Here is a 20654-nt window from a genome sequence, read left to right as displayed (position 1 = left end):
GCTGCTGTGTGGGCACTAGGAACTGAACCCAAGTCCTCTGCAAGTGCAGCTGGTAGTCTTAACCGTTGAGCCATCTCTTCAGTCCCAATACATAAACAACAAGAAGAAAACGAAGGCGAGGAGAGAGAAGATGAAAGTTGAAGATTTTTAAAGTCTTCAGTCATCTCACAAGGTGCTCCACCCCTTAGTAAGTTTTTTCACTGTTCCAGTCTGCTTTGAATGCTTAACCATCTTTGACTGGTCCATGATGCTCTTTGGAAGTTTCTTCTGCAGCCGTAAGATCAGCTGTGAGGCTTGCTCTCAGTTGGATATTGCTGTTCGCTATAGTCCTCACCTTCGAGTCTCTCATCTTCTTTGAAAGTCTTCTTGAGTCATCACTGCACTGTCTGTTTATCAGCAGCTCCGGGCCAAAGGCAGTGCTGATGCTGGGAGTCAGCTCTATTGTTTTACAGTCATTTTGAGCTCCAATAAGATAATTTTATATCATTTTCATAGCATAAAATAAATGTAAAAACAGCAAGTAATGAGTCATTAAGAACAAATTTAGAGATGTTCACTAAAATGACATATTAACATAATTTAATTTATTAATAATGCCTATCAAGCAGTGAAATTCAATAATACAAAAGTGTCGATTATGCTGGGCTGTAGTGGCTCATGCCTTTGATGTCAGCACTTAGGAGGCAGCAACAGGTAGATATCTGTGAATTTGAGGCCAGCCTGGTCTACATAGTGAGTTCCAGTACAGTCAGGGCCACACAGAGAAAACCTGTCTCAAAAGGCAAAACCAAAAACAAACAGCAGTTACTTTGTTCCAAGGTAATACTAAGAACCAAGGGTGGGTTTCAGCTTGTAGCTTAGTTGGCCGAGAGTTTGCCTAGCATGCACTAGTCCCCAGGTTCAATTTCCAGCACTGCACAAACTAGGAAGGCCGACATATACCTGTAATCTCAGCACCGAGGTTGTACAGACAGGAGTGATAAGTCTCTGCCCTCCAGAGTTTGGAGCCATAAGCCTCAAGTTTGTTAGTTCATCCCATAGGACACTCAAGGGCCCAGAACTGCCAGCCCTGAGGAAGGCTGTCTTTTGTGCATTGGGGATTTCCATTCAGACAAGGCAAAAGGACCCCAGGTAGCTGTTCGGTACCCAGCTTATGGTTACACATCCTTGTTTCCCACTCACCATTACCAGGACGACTTACAGTTTTCATGGCAACCCCCAGACTTGAGCAACAGTTATCAGGAAGGAGGAGATTGGATGATTGGAGATGGGCTGGTCAGAGGGCAATGGTGCCTGCTCCTCTCACCTGACAACTTTAGTTCCATCTGCAGATTCCACATGAAGGTGGAAGGAGAGAATTGCCTCAGCGACGCTTTTCTCTGACTCCACATGAGCTCTGTGGCACACAGGCCCACACACACATCATGCACGCAAAAACAACATTCAGTGTATCTGCCAGCGTCGCTAAAGGAAGACTGAATATATACATGATTTTGTGTCTTTGTGTGTGTGTGTGTGTGTGTGTGTGTGTGTGTGTGTGTGTGTGCTTGGTTTGTTGAGACAGGGTTTCTCTGTGTAGCCCTGACTGTCCTGGAACTCACTCTGTAGACCAGGGTGGTCTCGAACTCAAGAGACCCACCTGTCTCTGCCACTCAAGTGATTAAAGGCGTGCACCCTTCCCTCCCCACTGTATATGCTTTATTAGAGTGACCTACCGGCTGTGTTCTGGATAGCCCAACAATGGCATTCTCACTATGGGAAGAATCCTATTTGTCAACAAGGCTGTACATCTGGGCAGTCCCAATCTGGTGGTGGCTGGAGTCCTGAGGGTTTCCTAGGAGCTGCCATTCTTCAGTCTCCACTGGAATCCCAAAGAAGCAGGTCCTAAGATCAAGGACCACCTCAGCAACAGGGTAGATGAGCTTGCCATGGAGCACGAGGGCAAAAAGCAAACATTTCCTTCTACATCCTTTTAGGTAGGCTGCCACCAAAGGCGTGGCCCGGATTTAGGGTGTGTCTCTTCTCAAGTGATTGACCAAGGAAACCCCTCACAGGCATGCCCAGGGGCTTGGGGTTTAGTTGGTTCCTGATGTAGTCAGGTTGACAACCAACATTAGCCATCACACTCAATAACTTAGTTTTTAAATTCTTAGTCTGGAAAAGTCCTAAGTGTCCTTCCTCCTTATAAGTCCACCCGGCCTTCCCTAGCCTAAGAAAGCAGGAGATACAATGTGTTTCATCTGCTGGTGGTATGTGTACTCGCTCACCTGTCTGTCTGATTTGAAAGTTCTTGCCTTTACTGGTCCCTGAGCAAAACTCTATTTCTGTTGAAATAATCTTCTGTTGGGAAAGCTCTGCCCCAGAGAGTTAAAGAATTTGGAATTCAGCTGGACAAGAATGGGGTACAGCTGCTGTGCCAAGACCAGCCTTCCACTCTGGGCAGTCAAACGGCAGATGTGAAGCGATCGGAGGCAGCCCAGCCTGGGATCCTGAGATGACACACAGTGAACTCATGTGACCTGGACTTTGGAAATTCATTCGAAACTGGCCGTCTGTATGTCCCCTCACCCACATAGCCCTGGCACTTAGTGGGGACTCCTCAGACATCTGTCACTTGATTGAGCCAGGGAGCAAACTGAGACGCCCTTAGCACTCTTGGGTTCATCCCTGGCCTGTGCTGCGAACCAGCAAACTAGGCCACACAGCCTGACCCAGTTTTTCCAGTGCAACTTGCCAAGCTCCGGGGGCAGCTGTGGGTCCAGAGCCAGCATCCATTGTGACTCAGGAGCTTCTCCACAGTCTCCTGGGACAGAGGTCTTCCAGAACTGCCCAGCTGGATTCACGTGGGGTGGAGGAGAAAGGGGCCCCTTTCAGGGTGACTGAAGGTGGGTCTCCGTGCAGCACTGCCCCCTAGTGGCCAGAAGCAGATTGACGTGCTTAGGAAGCACGTCCCAAGATAATAACCAGCTGAGTGTGCAGCTAGTAGTGTGACTGATTGAATGCGCTGTTAGAAACTCAGATAGACACACACGACTCTTCACAGGGTCAGAATTTGTAAAGTGTCAAAAAATCCATGGGTGGTGGTTTGCCAGGCCACCCCAATTTTCCTTGACAGTCGGCAAAGGCAAGCACAGGTTCTTTTATTCCTATCTTAATTACTTAAGTTTTTTTTTATTATTTGTGAACGTGATTGGAGGAATGTGTGGGTGTGTGGGAGGGATGGGGTGTGTGTCTGGGGATAGTGTTAATCCCACCAGGCAAGAATAAGACTTACCACACATTTTCAGCCAAATTTGAAGCAAGCTTTATGAAATACTGGCCAAGATGATGGACACTGGCCAGGGTTCATACCGGGAATTCCCAGAGTATGGCACCAAATTAACTAGTCAGAGGCTTATAAAAGCAAAACCCACAAGGCTACATACTTCCTGCTTTCATCCAATCAGGGGCAAGCACACATCCTGATGTACTTCCTACCTCCCTATCTAACGACATCCTGTGTAGCTGGTGCAACCAGGCTTGCTTACAGAACAAAAACACTTTAGTTGTTATCTAAGATGAACAGTAGCCCCAGCATTCCAGACTGTTATTTGTCCTTGGGCAAGTAGGGTTTACAGGTTAGAAGCACTTTTGTTTTATAGATCTCTCAAGTACGGCAATTAAAACAGAACTCTAAGCAGGGCGGTGATGGCTGACAACTTTAATCCCAGCAGAGGCAGGTGGATCTCTGTGAGCTTGAGGCCAGCCTGGTCTACAGAATGAGTTCTAGTACAGCCAGGGCTGTTACTAAAAGAAACCCTGTCTTGAGGAAAACAAACAAACAAACATAATTGTAGCCCTCACATTCCCCCCTTGAGTTGTAGCCTGAGTCAAATCCTTGACTCTGTGGTGGGTAACTTTTCATATTGGAATCTAATAACCATCCTCTTAATGGTACCCAGAAGAGCATTTATGTATCTAGTTAAGGCATTAATGATGCAAGGGCCAACAGTAATTAACAGAAACAGAAGGGCCAAAGGCTCTGTGATGGCTGACATCAGAGTCACTATAAGAATGGGAAGGAAGTAGTCATTTACTTTGTCTCAGGTCCCCCTTGTTTTTGCTTTTTTTTTTTTTTTTTTTTTTGGTTTTGCTTTTTTGAGACAGGGTTTCTCTGATTGTTTTGGAGCCTGTCCTGGAACTCGCTCAGTAGACCAGGCTGGCCTTGAACTCACAGAGATCCGCCTGCCTCTGCCTCCAGAGTGCTGGGATTAAAGGTATGCGCCACCAACGCCTGGCCATCAGGTCCCCTCTTTTACAACGTTTTTTAGTACAGCCAGATCACCCTTTTGGTGGTTTGAATGAAAGTGGCCCCTCTAGGCCCCTAGGGCATGGCCTTGTTGGAATAGGTGTGTCACCAGGAACAGGCTTTGAGGTTTTAGAAGCTCAACCTAAACCCAGTGGCTCAGCCTTCTTTCCTCTACATGAGGATCCTGATGTAAAACTCAGCCTCCTCCAGCACCACATCTGCCGGCATTCTGCCATGCTTCCCACCATGATGCTAATGGACTGAACCTCTGAACTGTAAGTGAGCCTTAAATGTTTTCCATTATAATAAGAGTTACTGTGGTTATGGTGTCTCTTCACAGCAGTAGAAACCCTAAGACAATTGGCTTATGGAGAACAGATGGCTGAACCTAACTTTAGGGCATCTAACAAGGCAGCCTGGGGCACAGGCTCTGACCTTAACTAACTGCTGTAATGACATGCTAGGTGGGTAGGAGCTGTTGCCACGGGTGTGAAGTGTCTTCCTCTTTATGGGGTCCGGTGGGTGTTGCTTGTGTGCTTCATAAGTTCTCAGAGCTAGCTTCTCTGATATGATTTTAATGTGCCCCTGTATTATTTTGATAAGCTTAAAGTTGGTAGCTTTAAATTTTTTCTTTTTCTTTTTGTTTTGTTTTGTTTTTTTCAAAACAGTCTTTCTCTGTATAACAGCCTGGCTGTCCTAAAACTCTGTGTAGAACAGGCTGGCTTTGAACTCAGAGATCCACCTGCGTCTGTCTTCTAAGTATTGGGATTAAAAGTGTGCACCACCAGCTTAAAAATGTTCTTTTTGATCAATTTATTTATTTTTTTCATTTATTTATTTATTTGTGTGTATACATGTAGGTCTGTGTACCACGCAGGCTCCTGAAACTTAAGGAGGTCAGAGGAGAGGGTGTTGATTTCCTTCCTGGGACTGGAGTTACAAATAGCTGTGAGCCACCGTGTGGGTGCTGGGAACCGAACCCAGGTTCTCTGGAAGAGCAGCCAGTGCTTTTAACCACTGAGTATTTCTCCAGGCCAGGTGGTGCTGTTTAAGGAGCTGTGCTGTGAGAACAGGTGTTTACATGCCCAATCCTGCCTCTGTGTTTACATTTAAGATGGAGCCAGATCCTGTTTGTAAAATGGAATCACACCATTTTAGGGGCTGGAGAGATGGTTCAGCAATTAAGAACACTTGCTTCTAGGGTCTGGGTTCGATTCCAATGAACAGTTCAGTGGCATCTGGTACCTCCATGTACAATTCTCTAGCTTAAAGCATGAATGCACACTGGAGCTAAAGGAGCCCCCAGGCCCTGTCAGCAATCACCCCATCCATGAGTCTGACTTCTGCCTCTATGGATTTGCCTGTTCTGGACATTTCATATAAATGGAGACATATAACTGTCCTCTTATGTCTCTTTAAAGCTTCCCATTATTATTGTGTTAGATGTGTGGGTTGTGTGTGTGTATGGTGCATATGTGGAGTTGGCTCTCTCTTCCACCTTTACATAGACACAGGTCCCCAGGATCAAACTCAGGTCATCAGGCCTGTCTGATAAATGTGTTTACTTACTGAGCACCTTTACCCAGTGAGCCATCTCACAGTCTTTCCCTTGACGTTTTGTCTCTTTCATTTAGCATAACACTCACAAGGTCTATTCATATTGTAGTATATATGAGTGATCCATTCTTAGAGGGTGGGGAAGATGCTGGGGATCGAACCTATAGCCTCACATATGTCATGCAGGCACTGTACTACTGAGCTATAGTACCAGCCTTAGTTTTTTCTTTTTATGGCTGAGTAATATTCCATTGTGTAGATATACCACAATTTGTTTCTTCCTTTTATACTTAAACATGAAATGTCTCTTTTGAAGGTTTGGTTCCTAGACGGTGGGACTATTTTGTGAAGTGGTAGAAACTTTAGGAAGTTTGGTCTAGTTGGAGAGAACAGATTACTAAAGGCATGGCCAGAAAGATATGCCCTGGTACTACGTGCCAAAGAAAATCCTTCCTGATTTTAAGTTGTTTCCTCAAGTATTAATTGCATCAGTCATCCATTGACAAGACATCTGAATTGCTTCCACCATTGGATTATTGTGAGCAGCACTTCTGTGAACATCTGTAGAGGTCATTTTTATTGGTGTGTTTTGAGACAACCCTTCTGCCCTGGAACTCGATCTGTAGACCAGGCTGGCCTTGAACCCATAGAGGTCCTCCTCCCTGTGCCTCCTGAGTGCTGAGATTAAAGGTGTGTGTCACCAAATCCTTTCTGGGAACTTTGGAGCTGTCCTTGAGGTGTTGCATGGAAGAGGGGCCCAGCTGTGTCAAGGGAGGGACCAAACTGGAAATTTAGGTTGCGTGTGCCCAGAAGCCTGCATCTTCCAAGGAAACCCATGCAGTGAGGCACCAAGGCTGTGGACCTCAGAAGTCCCCGTCTGGTGCTGGAGCCTGGAAGGTTTCTGGGCAGCTGCTGGTCCCTAGCCCACCATGAAAAGTTGGAAACATTGGTTTTGCTATCAGCAGAGGAGCCACAGGGGAAATCCACTCATGGGCAAAAGACGCAGTCAAGGGAGCAAAGGGCACCGAGATCTTCCTCCTGAAGCTCTCTTTCAATCTGGGGTGCCGCCCACAATCAGGGTCGTCTTCCAGCTTCAATGAAGACAGTCAGAACACTTCTTCAGGCAGGGCTCCGTACTGGGGGAAGCCCTCTTCTAGTTTAAATTGTCGTTAAAACCAACCATCGTGTTATAGAAACAATATATCTTCCCAGTGAGAAATCACTGTGTACATGAGAAATTAATCAAGGAAAGGCTCTTTAACAGCACTTGTCTGGCTCTGGCTACTGCTCAAAGACAGCTGGCCTCGAATTGAAGATTTTACTAATTTATGTACACGTGAGGCTTACGCATCCCACACATCCTTAAATCCGTTTAGGTCTCAGCCCCAGGTTAAACACAGATAAGAGACCATAAGCCACCTGGGCAGATGGGAGATTTTCACAAGCAGAGCTTTTTACCAGAATGATTTTTAGTACACCAGTGCTGTTATTTTTTTCAAGCAGTTGTTACCTGGGTCATCTTGCCCACCTATCTATCATAATGATGTTTTTCCCAAGAAGGGAACTAGGGGCTTTATGGTAGGCCAGGACTTAACAGTGGCTGTGACCCTAGACTGTCCCCGTGATCTGCTCCTTAGAAGCACATTCTTCAGTTCAGCGATGGGCCTAATAACTGAATCCTGGTGAAGAAGCATCCACATCTTAGCATGTGTCTCTAGCAGGCCTGGTTTGCAGGCTGCTCATCATCGCTCCCTTAGTTAAATTCTACTTTTATGTGACTCAGTGTCTCCTAAGCAAATATGTTAGAAAATCTAGTAAATCCTTTATGACATCCACTGAGCTTCCTCTGCATCAATAATGGCTCCCTGCCTGGCATCCTGGACTGTGCAATGGAGCAGGGACTGTGTAGAGACAGGCCTTCCTTTCTTTTGACTATGGATGCCATGACACCAGACACCACCTGTTTCTTACTCCTGCTTCTTTCTGTGACTTTCCCAAAATTACGGGCTGTAACTTGGAACCATGAGCTAGAAGTAGCCCTTTTCCTGTACGTTAGTATATATGTGTGTGTATATAATACTATATATGTAGCTATATATGTTTTGTATCTATATATCTATGTATATGTGGGTATGTGCATGGGTTATCATACCTGTGGAGGTCAGAGGTGTGGCACATGCAACTTTTGGGAATCTGTTCTCTCCTGCCACCATGTAGGTCCCAGGAACTGAGCTCAGGTTTTCAGGCTTAGCAGCAAGTGTCTTTACCTACTGAGCCACCTTGCTGGTTCCCTAAGTTGTGGTTACCACAGCAACAGGAAACAAAATGAAGACATTCTTCATGCTCTTTCTCTACTGTGGTGGTGAGGGAACAGAGGACCGAGCCCATGCTCAGCCCTGAGCAGCACCATGGGCTGTGTGCAGGCTCTGGTAGTGGGCTGGACTTCTCTCATCTCTCCTATCAGCATTCCTTCCTGCTGCAGCCTCTGTCTTACTGCAGCCCTGGGTTAGTTTAGCTGAATAGATCACGTAAGTTTCTTAGGATGACATGGGCCAGCAGAGAAGACAGAAGAGAAGAGCCCCTGCTGTTCGGTGTGGGACTCGGGTGTCTTGGGTGTCCCAGAAGCCTTTGGGGCCCTCTTGATTCCTGATCATTGGAGGTTATTGGAAAGCAAGTGAGGCGTGACTGCCCTCTTGAGGAAATATAAATCTTAATTCTTTCCAATTAATGGAATTTCCCCCACAGGCTTTGTGGAAGAAACTGTTATGTTTGGTTGTGGGGTGCCATCCTAAACCCCACTGGGAGGTTTTGTTTTAAGATTTATTGATTTACTTTATGTGTATGAGTGCTTTATCTGCATGTATGACTTTATGCTAGATGAGGGAATCAAGTCCCACTAGAGATGTTTTTGAGCTACCTACCATGTAGGTGCTGGGAACTGAACTCAGGTCTTCTGGAAGAACAGCCAGTGCTCTTAACCGAGGAACCATCTCCCCACTTACCCAACCCCACACACTGAGAGTTTTAAATACTATATTGCTTGCCTACCTTTCTTTCCTCTCCAACCCACTCTCTATTTTACGTGTGATTTTCTTGTACAAGGCCTGTCTTCAAACTTACTGCCTAGCCCAGGCTGGCCTTGAACTTGTGACACTCTGTGCTCAGCCTTTCCAGTACTGGTGTTAGTAGCATGTGACAGAACTCACAACATAGTTTTAGTAACTTTAAAAAAATGTATTTATGTGTATTAAATGTCTTGACTGCTGTTATGATTGTGTACCATGTGCATGCAGTGCCCTCAGAGACCAGAAGAGGGCATCAGATTCCTGGAACTGGAGCTAACTTGATAGCTCTATGTGCTGGGAACCAAACCCAGGGCTTCTGAAAAAGCAGGAAATGTGCTTCACTGCTGAACTATCTCTCCAGCCCCTACTTGATGATGACTGTGTCGATGACGATGACAATGATGATGATGATAGATTTTTAAGACAGCATCCCATTGAATCTTCCTGGATGACCTGCTCTCAATTCTCCTACCTCACCTTCCCAAGTGCTGAGATTATAGCTAGATTGAACTTTTTGAAAGCCCTCATGCTGTTTTCCACAATAACTGCCACGTTTCTCTATCCCTGTCATTAGGCACAAGAGTTCTAGTTTTTTAATCACTTTTCTTTTTTCAGAGAGTAGTTTTAGATTTATGTGTATGAATGTTCTGCCTGAATGTATATATGTGCACCATGTGTTTTCTTGGTGCCCAAGAACGTCAGAGGATGGCTTCAGCTTCCTGGGAGCTGGATGTTTGTGAGCCATGCTGTGCTGGGGGCTGAACTTGGGTCCTCCTCAAGAGCAACAAATACTCAAATACTCTTTCTTATTCACTGAGCCATCTCCCCAGGTTTTTTTTGTTTTTTGTTTTTTGTTTTTAGGTCAGGGCCCGTAGCTGGCTTCAGACTCACTATGTATCAGAAGATGAGCATGAGCTCCTGCTCCTCCCCTGTGTGCCTCCAAGTGTTGGGTTTCTAGTTGTGTGTCATTACTCCTAGCTTTATTTCTCTTTTTCTTAAAAAGTTTTGTTTAATTAATTTTTTAAATTGTTTTTTTTTTTCAAGACAGAGTTTCTCTGTGTAGCTCTGGCTGTCCTGGAACTCACTCTGTAGACCAGGCTGGCCTGGAATTCAGAGATCCACCCACCTGCCTCTGTCTCCCGAGTGTTGGGATTAAAGGCGTGTGCCACCACAGCCCTATATTTTCTGTGTGTGCATGTGCACCATGGTGTGCCTGGTGCCGGGGGAGGTGGAAGAGTCATCTGACCCCCTGGCACTGGGTCTCTTGAACCAGCTGAGTGCAGCCATGGGGGCGCTGGGACCAAGCCAGTGCTCTAACCCACTGAGCCAACCCCCAGCCCCAATTCTCCTTTTAAAAGCAATACTTGTCTCTCTAGATAACTTTGGACGAAGATATCAGCTCTTGTAGTTTGGTTTCTCATTTCCCTGGTGAGCGGACCTGCTAGACCTCTTTTCACATGCTTGGGACAAGCAGATGGGGTTGGCTGGCTCCTCCCACCGTGCGGGCTCTAGGGATCACACTCTGCTTGTCAGGCCTGCTCAAAGCCCTTGCACAGATAAGCCATCTCCCAGGCTTCTGGCACATGCTCACTGGTCACTTGTAGATTTTCCTTGGATAAATGTCTATTCAAGTTTTGAACCGGGTTGTTTGAGTTTGCTGTCGTTACTGAGAAGTCTGTATATGTTCAGGATATCAATGCCTGACCAGACCAACAATTTGCAGGTATTTTTTCCCCGTTCTGTGAGTTGTCTTTCCAATGTTGAAACATTCCATGGAAATGACTTGAAAGGTGGAAGTCACCCAGGTGGGGTGATGGAATGAGGGGCAGGGGTTTCTGCCCAAGGGAAGTAGCCTTGAAAACACAGGGGTGTTGGGGGCGTCTGACAGGGCTCATCTGTGGGAAGTAGCTTGTTGTGTGCTAGCTCATCTCTGGTGGGTATTCCCATAAAAGCAGAGCATGAGATAGCCCAGAACAGAGCCTTTCATACTGCCTGGGGTCCTTTGTCTCCTTGCAGGGTCGCCTGTGTTCTCATTGGCTGCTTTGAACAGGGCAGTGAGGCTGCAGAGGGGAGGGAGGCGGAGGGAGAGCCCAGCACAGACATTCCGGAGCTGATGAGCCTGCCAGACTGATTTCCTGTTCTTCCCTTCTGCTCTGGGTGGGGCTGGGGCTGCCACAGGCGAGCTAGTGCTTGCACGTGGACCAGTTAGAAAGTGGGGAAGGGCACAGACCGTTTTGTCTCAAGGATTTATTGGCACCCCCATCCCTTTACACTGATTCTGGCCCGTGATCTCCTCGATTGGCTGAGCCCACATACATCCTCCTGCAATACACACATAGCATTACTTCCACAGCAGGTAGGGTACCTTAGTAAGGAGATAGACTCACTGGCTAGAGAGCCATAGTGGCCATGGGACTCTGGATCCCTGAGGCACGTAGCTGACCTTAGGACAGCCTCTCAGACTCTAGACCCCACAACAACGTCGGGAGAATCAAATTTTAATCAAAAGGGACAGTTTCAGTTGCCAGATAGAATGGTAAACTACCAGGTTGTTCTCATGGAAGTTCCTGAGATGACCCATAAAGCCCAACCCTCTCTCAAGCCTGTGGCTCTCCCTGCTGAAGGGGGCGGGGCCTGAGCACGCCTGCTGTCTGCTTTATTACACATCTATGCATGCCAGCCCCCTTCTCTAGCCTGCTGCTTTCCTTCCTGAAGAGAGAGACAGAGAGAGAGAGACAGAGAGAGAGAGACAGAGAGAGACAGAGAGAGAGAGAGAGAGAGAGAGAGAGTGTGGCCTGAGTATGCCTGCTTTACTATAAATGTATGCATGCCAGCTCCTAAGGATCAGGCCTCTGCAGGGTCCTGACCTCCAGTCCTTTAGGGATGGGAGTTCATTTGTTCAGAATGGAGTTAGGAAATTGGGATATGCTCTGGTGACAGAGTTTGACAATCCTGAAACTAAAACCCTCTTCCAGCTAGTACCAGTGCCCTGTTAGCAGACCTCAGTTCTGACCAGGGCTTTGAAGTCCAGCTGAGGAAAAGGAGTCAATATCTGTGTGGACTCGAAATATGCATACTGGGAACTGTGTGCACATGGGGCCGTCTGGAGGGGGGGCTGTTTACAACCTCAGGGGCTCCCCGGATTGATTGGCTACCACTGTGCTCCCGCAGGCCATTGTCCTGCACTGCTGAGGCCACCAGAGAGGCCCCATTAATGGCACCCTGCCCCGTGGGATACTCAGGGAACTCCCTAACATCCCTGCTTTTCAGACGGCTTTGCTGGACTCATCCACCCTCTAGGTTTATCTCAGATTGGGAGGGACTGTCCTCTGGGACACCTCCACCTAAGTCTGGGAGCCATTTTGGCACACCCGGAGGTCTTCATACACCTGCTCTCCTCTCTCCGGTGGAACATTGCCGGTTGTGGGTTCATTACTTCCCTAATTTACCACAGGTCATGCGTGACCCTCCAGTAGACCCAGTTCCTCTGGTGACGGTCTCATATCTGACCAACAACAGAGGAAAGAAAAGAGACCTCCTGGGGAACTCCGCACTCGCCTGAGGAGGGAGGGACAGCTAGAGTGGGACAGCTTGGAAGAGAGACACCCCTGTGGAAAGACCTCCCTGTCTGAGGAGGAATGTAAGGGTGGAGGCCTAAGTACACGGTCAGTCAGTCTGGAACAAAGTTTCCAACTGCATGCCTCAACGTCAACTTGGGAGAAGGAATCCAGCAGGCCCAACCAGGACTCTTAGCTATCTTAATCCAGGTGGGGGCAGAGGTCAACTCTCCTAAATGCCCTGGCAAGGGTTACTACCATCTTTGCCAAGGGAACACTTTCCCTCTGGAAACAGTCCCCGTAGCTGTAATAGCAGGACCGGTGTTCCAGCTGTCCACATTCCCTGGGAGTATTGGGATGTCTTGTGCTAAGGACCTGAAGAAGTCCTGGGGAGGGCTGGCCAAGGTTTTAGGAAGTCCAATGGCTGCAGGAAAGATGATGCCGGCATCCGGGGTTGGCCATTGTCCCACCCTCCTCCAACTACCCCAGACTCAGCCCACCCTGCTGGAGTTCTGCCTCCCAGAGTCTTGTCCTCATCCCTCGGAGGTTTCCCTCCCTGGTCCAGGGTGCAGAGGGTACTGGAGGCTGTCCTGGGCCCACATTCCTCTCACTTCCCGCCATTGTCCCGAGTTCCTGTGGCTTAGGCACTCTCCGCAGGCCGCCCCCCACAGCTGCGGAGAGTGGTGACTCATTTCCTTTCTTCCTAGACTTAATCCTGCCCCTAGCACGGCCTTGCCTTCTCGTGTCGCTGAGACTCGGCGCGTGACATGGCGCTCCCCTGCCGGCAGGGGGCGCCAAAGCCCGCAGGGCGACCTGCCGGAACCGCAGCCGGGAAAGAAGGAGCCGGAACAGCTGGGGCTCAGACCTCAGACTTCAGACCTCCCGTGTGTTCCGGACAGGACCGGGACTGTTCCTTTCACCCCCTGCCAAGAGTGGGTAAGAATTCGGCACCGAATCCCACAGCTCCACACCGCAGGTAGTAATTTCATCCTATACTCCGGCCTCTTCTTCTCGCACTGTTGACATATTCCCTACATAGTGATCACCGTGGGTCCTGCAACGTGGTTCTTCCTGGAACTAGTACTTGCCTGGAACCCACCAGGGAGAAGAGTCCACAGTCATGGATGGTCTTCCTGACCCATGGCATTCCTCTAGGCCCCCACTTTCCTTCCCTTCCAGGTTCCAGAGAGACCATAGACTTACTACCTGGGTCTGGAAACCTCAGCTATTTCTCAAGAGTCATCCATGGCGTAGGAAGTAAGAGGAAGGCCGCACAACGGGTCTCAAACCACACCAACCCTACGCGTGACATGGCTGGCCTCACCTCCCTGCACTGCACGGATTTTAAATACAAAAGGCTGGTCGTGCCGGGCGGTGGTGGCGCACGCCTTTAATGCCAGCACTTGGGAGGCAGAGGCAGGCGGATATCTGTGAGTTCAAGGCCAGCCTGGTCTACAGAGTTCCAGGACAGCCTTCAAAACAATACAGAGAGATCCTGTCTCGAAAAACCAAAAAAGAGAAAAAAAGAAAAAAAAAACGTGAAAATAGTAAGGAGCCACGCTTAAGGCCTAACCGTTAGGACAAACGGCCCTGCTCTTTGTGCAGCTGTAAAACTGGTTTTCTGGGAATCTTGCGCACAAGATCCTAAGCTTCATTTGCAGCGAAAAATGTGGTTTAACCTTTGTGACCTATGGTTTATCTTATCAGATCACAGTGCTGTGCATCTCAGGGACCACCCTATGACCTCATTTACCAGAAAAGGGAGAAGGGAGGGGCAGTCTCTAGAAGCCACAAAAATCCTATAGTGGCTATTGTGAAGACACTTCAGTCTTGTAAGAAACCTGCAGGCATACAAGAGTGTGTACTTTTCCCTAAGTGCCCCTCTTTCTGTCACCCCCAATTCTTCTTTTTTTTTTTTTGGTTTTTCGAGACAGGGTTTCTCTGTGGCTTTGGAGGCTGTCCTGGAACTCGCTCTGTAGACCAGGCTGGCCTCGAACTCACAGAGATCCGCCTGCCTCTGCCTCCCGAGTGCTGGGATTAAAGGCGTGCACCACCAACGCCCGGCTGCCACCCCCAATTCTATGCTTAAATTTGTGTTAACTTTTTCTTACCCAAGGTAGCTTCCCTTAAAAGTGTGTGGTGTGTGTGAGGTGTATGTATGATGTGGGTGTGAGGTGTGTATGAGGGTATGATGTATGAGTCATTGTGTGTGTGATGAATGTATGTGTGATGTGTGTGTGTGATGTGTGTGTGTGTATGTGATGTACGTGTGTGTGTGTGTGTGTGCATGACACAGTTTGTGTTTGGAGGCCAGAGTACAGCTCTGTGGGTCAATTCTCTCCTTCCATCTTTTCGGCATCAGGCTTGCCCAGTGAATACCCTTACCAGGTGAACCATTTTCAAAGATCTAAAACTTTTTTTGTTGGTTTTTTTTTTTTTTTTTGAGACAGGGTTTCTCTGTATTGTTTTGGAGGCTGTCCTGGAAATCTCGCTGTAGACCAGGCTGGTCTTGAACTCACAGAGATCCGCCTGCCTCTGCCTCCCGAGTGCTGGGATTAAAGGCGTGCGCCACCAACGCCCAGCAAGATCTAAAACTTAATAAACTCTCAATGCTTCTTCATAACACTGAGATTTGTCCTGACAGTCTTTTCAGTGCCAGAGAATTCTGACTTCTCCTGAGGGTGTGAAGGACTTTAAGTAGAACTCCTTGGAAGCAAGGCAGTGGTGGGAGCTGCATCTGTGGCTTAGCCTCTTGCTGCCAATACAACACCTGTTGGTCAGTGCGATTCCTCCTCATCTCACCTGAAGGCTGGGTGTCAGAGCAGCATAGGCGAGAGTCAGTGTGAGGAGCCACGGAATGTGGGCCTGGACCCATGAACATAAAATAGCCCCCTCGGAACTTGGGCTTCGTGAAGACAGGGCTCTGCATTTCCTGTCACAGTCATATCTGTGACATCTGTGGCGGAGCTGGAATTCAGTAAATGCTTGTGGAGTGAATGCTGAGTGCTAGCTGCTGCCACTACAGTGACATTGATTTCACTCTAGGTTTTAGGCCCATCAGACCAGAGGGAAGATGCTCCAGAGAACGTTGCCTAGGATACTAGTGCCATGGTTTGGATTGCGTCTTACTTAGCGTTTCTATTGCTGTGACAAAAGCAACTTGGCGCGTGTCTTAGTCACTGTTGTAGTGTTGTGAGGGGATGCTACGACCAAGGCATATAGAAGAAAGCATGTAATTGGGAGCTTGCTTACAGCTCAGAGGGTTAGCCCACGATCGTCATGGTGGGAAGCAGGGCAGCATGCATGTGGGCACTGGAGTAGTAGCTGAGAGTTTGCCTCTGATCTGAAAGTTGGGGGGGAGGGGAGGCAGACACACACACACACACACTCACACACACACTCACACACAGAGTACAAGTCTGGTACAGGCCTTTGAAACCTTAAAGCCCACCCCCACTGTCACACCTTCTCCAACAAGGTCACACCTCCCAATCCTTCCCAAATAGTTCCACACACTAACTGGGAACCAAGTAGTCAAACATAATGAGCCTATAGGAGCCATTCTAATTCAAACTACCACAGGGAAGAAAGGGTTTATTTTATCTTACATCTCTCAAGATACTCTTTATGACCAAGAGAAGTCAGGGAAGGAACTCAGGGCAGGAACCTGGAGGCCACAGAGGAATGCTGCCTACTAGCTTGCTCCTCATGGCTTGCTCAGCTGCTTCTTATACTTACTAAGGGAAGGCATTACCCACAGTGGGTGAAGCCCTTCCACATTAATCATTAATTAAAAGAAAATGCCCTACAGAGCCAGCCAGTGGTAGAGCACGCCTTTAATCCCAGCACTAGGGAGGCAGAGGCAGGCGGATTTCTGGGAGTTCAAGGCCAACCTGGTCTACAGAGCAAGTTCCAGGACAGCTAGGGCTGCTACACAGAGAAAGCTTGTCTTGAAAAACCAAAATAAATAAATAAATGATTTTAAAAAATAGGCCAATTTCTTTCTTCTTCTTCTTCTTCTTCTTCTTCTTCTTCTTCTTCTTCTTCTTCTTCTTCTTCTTCTTCTTCTTCTTCTTCTTCTTCTTCTTCTTCCTCTTCCTCTTCCTCTTCCTCTTCTTCTTCTTTTTCTTCTTCTTCTTCTTTCTTCTTCTTCCCCTTCCTCCTCCTCCTCCTCTCTCTCTCTCTCTCTCTCTCTCTCTCTCTCTCTCTCTCTCTCTCTCTCTCTCTCTCTCTCTCTCTCTCTCTCTCTCTCTCTCTCTCTCTCTCTCTCTCTCTCTCTCTCTCTCTCTCTCTCTCTCTCTCTCTCTCTCTCTCTCTCTCTCTCTCTCTCTCTGCAGTTTTCTCTGTGTAACACTGGCTGTCCTGGAACTCACTCTATAGGCCAAGCTGACCTTAAACTCACAGAGATCCACCTGCCTCTGCCTCCTGAGTGCTGGGATTAAAGGCATGAGCCACCACCACCTGTGCCAACAGGTCAATTTTATGGAGACATTTTAGGTATTTTCTTAATTATGATTCCCTCTTCCTAGATACACCTAGGTTTGTGTCAAGCTGACAAAACCAACCAGGGCCCCTAACGTGTACAAAGCCCTGGAATTGATCACTAGTGTTGCAGAAAGCGAGAGCTGAGCAGTGTGCTTCTGCTCAACCTTCGGGACGTGCAGGCAGGAGGCTCAGATAGCAAAGTGATCCTGGAGGGATAGCAAGCTTGGGGCCAGGCTGGGTTGCATGAGACCCAAAACAAACAGATATAAAATTTAAAAAAGTTTGGACGTTAACTACACATGCGAAAATTAAATGTGTGTGTGACAATTGTATAAAGACCAGGAAGAAGCCAGGCATGGTGGCTTCTTTCTACAACTCCAGCACTGGGGAGACAGAGGCAGGTGGATCTCTGTGAGTCTAAGGCCAGTCTAGATTGATTACTACATAGTGAGTTCCAGGTCAGCCAGGGCTACATAATGAGACCCTGTCTCTGAAACCAAAACTGAAACCAAGAGTAAGGCTGGGAAATGAAAAATAAGGAAATAGGCTTGTGGCCCTGGGATGTTCTAACAGGACCCTGTCTGGGGGGGATGGCATAATGTGACTCATCAGTGAATGGTAGGTGGGCTAGGTGGGCCCCCAAGTCGTGGCTCTGCAATCAAAGGCACACAACAGAGGCTTCTCTCTCTTTTTTTTTTTTTTGTGGTTTTTCGAGACAGGGTTTCTCTGTAGCTTTGGAGACTGTCCTGGAACTCACTTTGTAGACCAGGCTGGCCTCGAACTCACAGAGATCCGCCTGCCTCTGCCTCCCGAGTGCTGGGATTAAAGGCGTGCACCACCAACGCCCGGCTCAACAGAGGCTTCTCTACGGCCGTTCCTTTCTACTCTGCTGGTGTCTCACCCTGAGAACAGAACCTCATAGGAAGCGAGTGTGCTTCTTAGTGACCTAGAAAATCATACCTGTCTGGTCTGGGTTTTGTCCAGGGGAACATGACAGCTTTGACCTAACTTTGACCTGACTTGGTGGCCCAGCTGTTCTCCACGCCCTAAAGGATTGGGTCAGAGGAGCTTTGCTTACTTTGGAGTCAACCAGATCTGAGCTCAAATTCAATCTAATCCATCCCCCCCCTTTTGTGAACCTCAGTTTCTTCGGCCCTAAAATGGGGATGAAATGGCCAGAAAGATGACATAGTGGTTAAGAACACTTGCTCTTGCGGCTGGCCTAAGTTTGGTTTCCAGCACCCATATCAGGCAGTTCCAGTGAACCTGACTCCCTCTTCTGGACTCCTCAGGCATCCATATGCATCTGGTACACATACATACATGCAGGCAAACACACATGCACATACATAAGAAAATGAAAGTGAAAACAGTGGGTTCTTGGAGTTGTTAGAAGATAATATATATGCTATGCCTGACCCAGAGTCAATGCTTGGAGAATAGTCACACTCTCAAGGGTGAAGCTGTGCCTCCTGGTGAAGCACAGGATCATTCTAAAGGAATGTTGAATATTCAAGGAGCCATCTGAAGTCCCTGATAAATCCCTTAGCATCTTGAATCCCAGTTTGTTCATCTCTAACACAAAGGAAGGAGGGAAGAGCGCCCACATACCTGATGAGGTTCCGGCTACCTATGACCTGTGGCTCAAGGTCACCTCTCAGTTTCAGCTTTTCCAAATTAGCTGAGCCTTCCTGTCCCCCGCAGCCTCAGCCCTGGTGGTGTTTCTAGCATGCCAGAGGCCATGTGCTTCGGCATCCAACAAAATCTACTATGGGTCCAGCTGCTCCATTCTCTTAGGTTGAGGCGTCACATCCTCCTTAGCCCACAAGGACATCACCAGCTGCTTTGCAAGGTTGCTGGGAGACAAGGTGTTCACAGTGATACAGTAGCTACTTAATAAATGATCACCGGGCTTTGTGAAGTGCTTTGAAGGGTGCATAGCAAGGAGTGTTTACACTTTCCTCATTGCCAACTAATGAGAAGGTAGATCAGGGGCTGGTGGAGCACACGCAGGGACCCAGCTTCTGTTCCCATTATCCACAGGGCAGCTCACAACCGCCTGCCACTATTTTGGCCTCCTGGGCTCATCACAAAGGTGGTGCACACGCATACATTCAAGATGGCACTCAAATATAAACGCAGCTCAACGAAGAAACAGGTGTGTATTGTAAAGAAAGCAGTTTGGTGGAACTCCTCCTGGAGTGTAAAAATGGTCCCTGTTCACAAAGAGATTGAAGATGTTGGAAAAGATGATGGTCTCTAAAGTCTACATTAGTTCAGCCTCCTATGCCGAGGTCGCTGGAAATCCCGACTGCGTGATAGTCTATTAGACATACTCATTTAAGATCCTGTTTTTGTCTTCTCAACAGCCCTGGAAAGGGTAATAAGGATAAAACTTGTCACTGGGTGTCACAAAAAGGAACCGAGGGACTTTGGAGAGCGTGGGGCTTCCCTATCCAGTCCCCAATCAGTTGTGACATCACGCCGTTATAACCCTACATACTGGGTGGTGCAGAGTGCCAGGCTTTCAACATTATCTGGTACTGGGAATCCATAGGTTGCCTTCCGTTCCTGGGAGCGTGTGTGTGTGTGTGTGTGTGTGTGTGTATGTGTGTGTGTGTGTGTGTGTGTGTGTGTTTGCATGTGCTGGTATCATGGCACACACCTGAAGGCCAGAGGAGAGCTCTGTAGGGTCATTTCTCTCTCACCCGAATTCACCTATGTCTCCCTGTATGTAGAAGTCATAGGTCAACCTCAGGTGCCATTCTCCAGAACTGTCTGCCTTATTTTTTGTGACATGTCTCTCTCTCGGTGCTGGAGCTTGGAATTTAGGCTAGGCTGACTGGCCAGTGAGCTCCAGATATCTTCCTGTCTCTGCCTCCTCAGTTCTAGCCTTAGAGGCATGACCCCTGCTCCGGGCTCTAGTATTATTGTTATTAATTTTATTTTAGATTTATTTTTATGTTTTGGTATTTAATTTTTATTTTATGTATATGGGTGTTTGCCTGCATGTGTGCCTATGCACCATATGTATGTAGTGCCCATAGAGTCCAGAAGAGGGTGCTCTAACCCCTTGGAACTGGAGTTACAGATGGTTGTGAGCCTTCATGTGGGTGCTGGGAATCTGAATTCCAGTCCTGTGGAAGAGCAGGCTCTTAACTTCAGAGCCATCTCTCAAGCCCCTTATTTTTATTATTTAAAATTATGTGTAAGTATCTGTGTCTGCACTGGGCATGTACATGTGAGTTCAGGTTTCTGCAGAGGCCAGAGGCAATGGACTTCCTGGAGCTGGAGTTATACGCCATTACAGCTGTCTGGCATGGGTGGCTAGGAATCAAACCCTGGTCCTTTAGAAGAGCAGCAAGTGCTCTTAACCACTGAGCCATCTCTCCAGGCCATGAACCTGTTTTTGTTTGTGTTTGTTTGTCTTTAATGTAGGTGTTGGGAATGGAAGCACTTTACCAACAGTGTCATCTCAATAGCGCCTTCTGTTCCTATTTGATAGCCTTTCAGCCTCCTTAGTTTAAGAAGAAAGCGTATCCATTATCTATTATTGTGTAACAAATTATTCCACAACCCTAGCAGATTATAGCAATGTAGGTTTTCTAATTCACACAGTTTCTGTGGGCCGGAAATCTGGGAGTGGCTTAGCGGATGGCTGTGGTTCTGACTCAGGGCCTCTCATTAGGTTAATGTCAAGCC

This window comes from Mesocricetus auratus, unplaced genomic scaffold, assembly GCF_017639785.1.
Source record: "Mesocricetus auratus isolate SY011 unplaced genomic scaffold, BCM_Maur_2.0 Super-Scaffold_100007, whole genome shotgun sequence".
Taxonomy (NCBI): domain Eukaryota; kingdom Metazoa; phylum Chordata; class Mammalia; order Rodentia; family Cricetidae; genus Mesocricetus; species Mesocricetus auratus.
The sequence above is the reverse complement of the archived record's forward strand: the minus strand, read 5'-3'. Positions refer to the sequence as shown.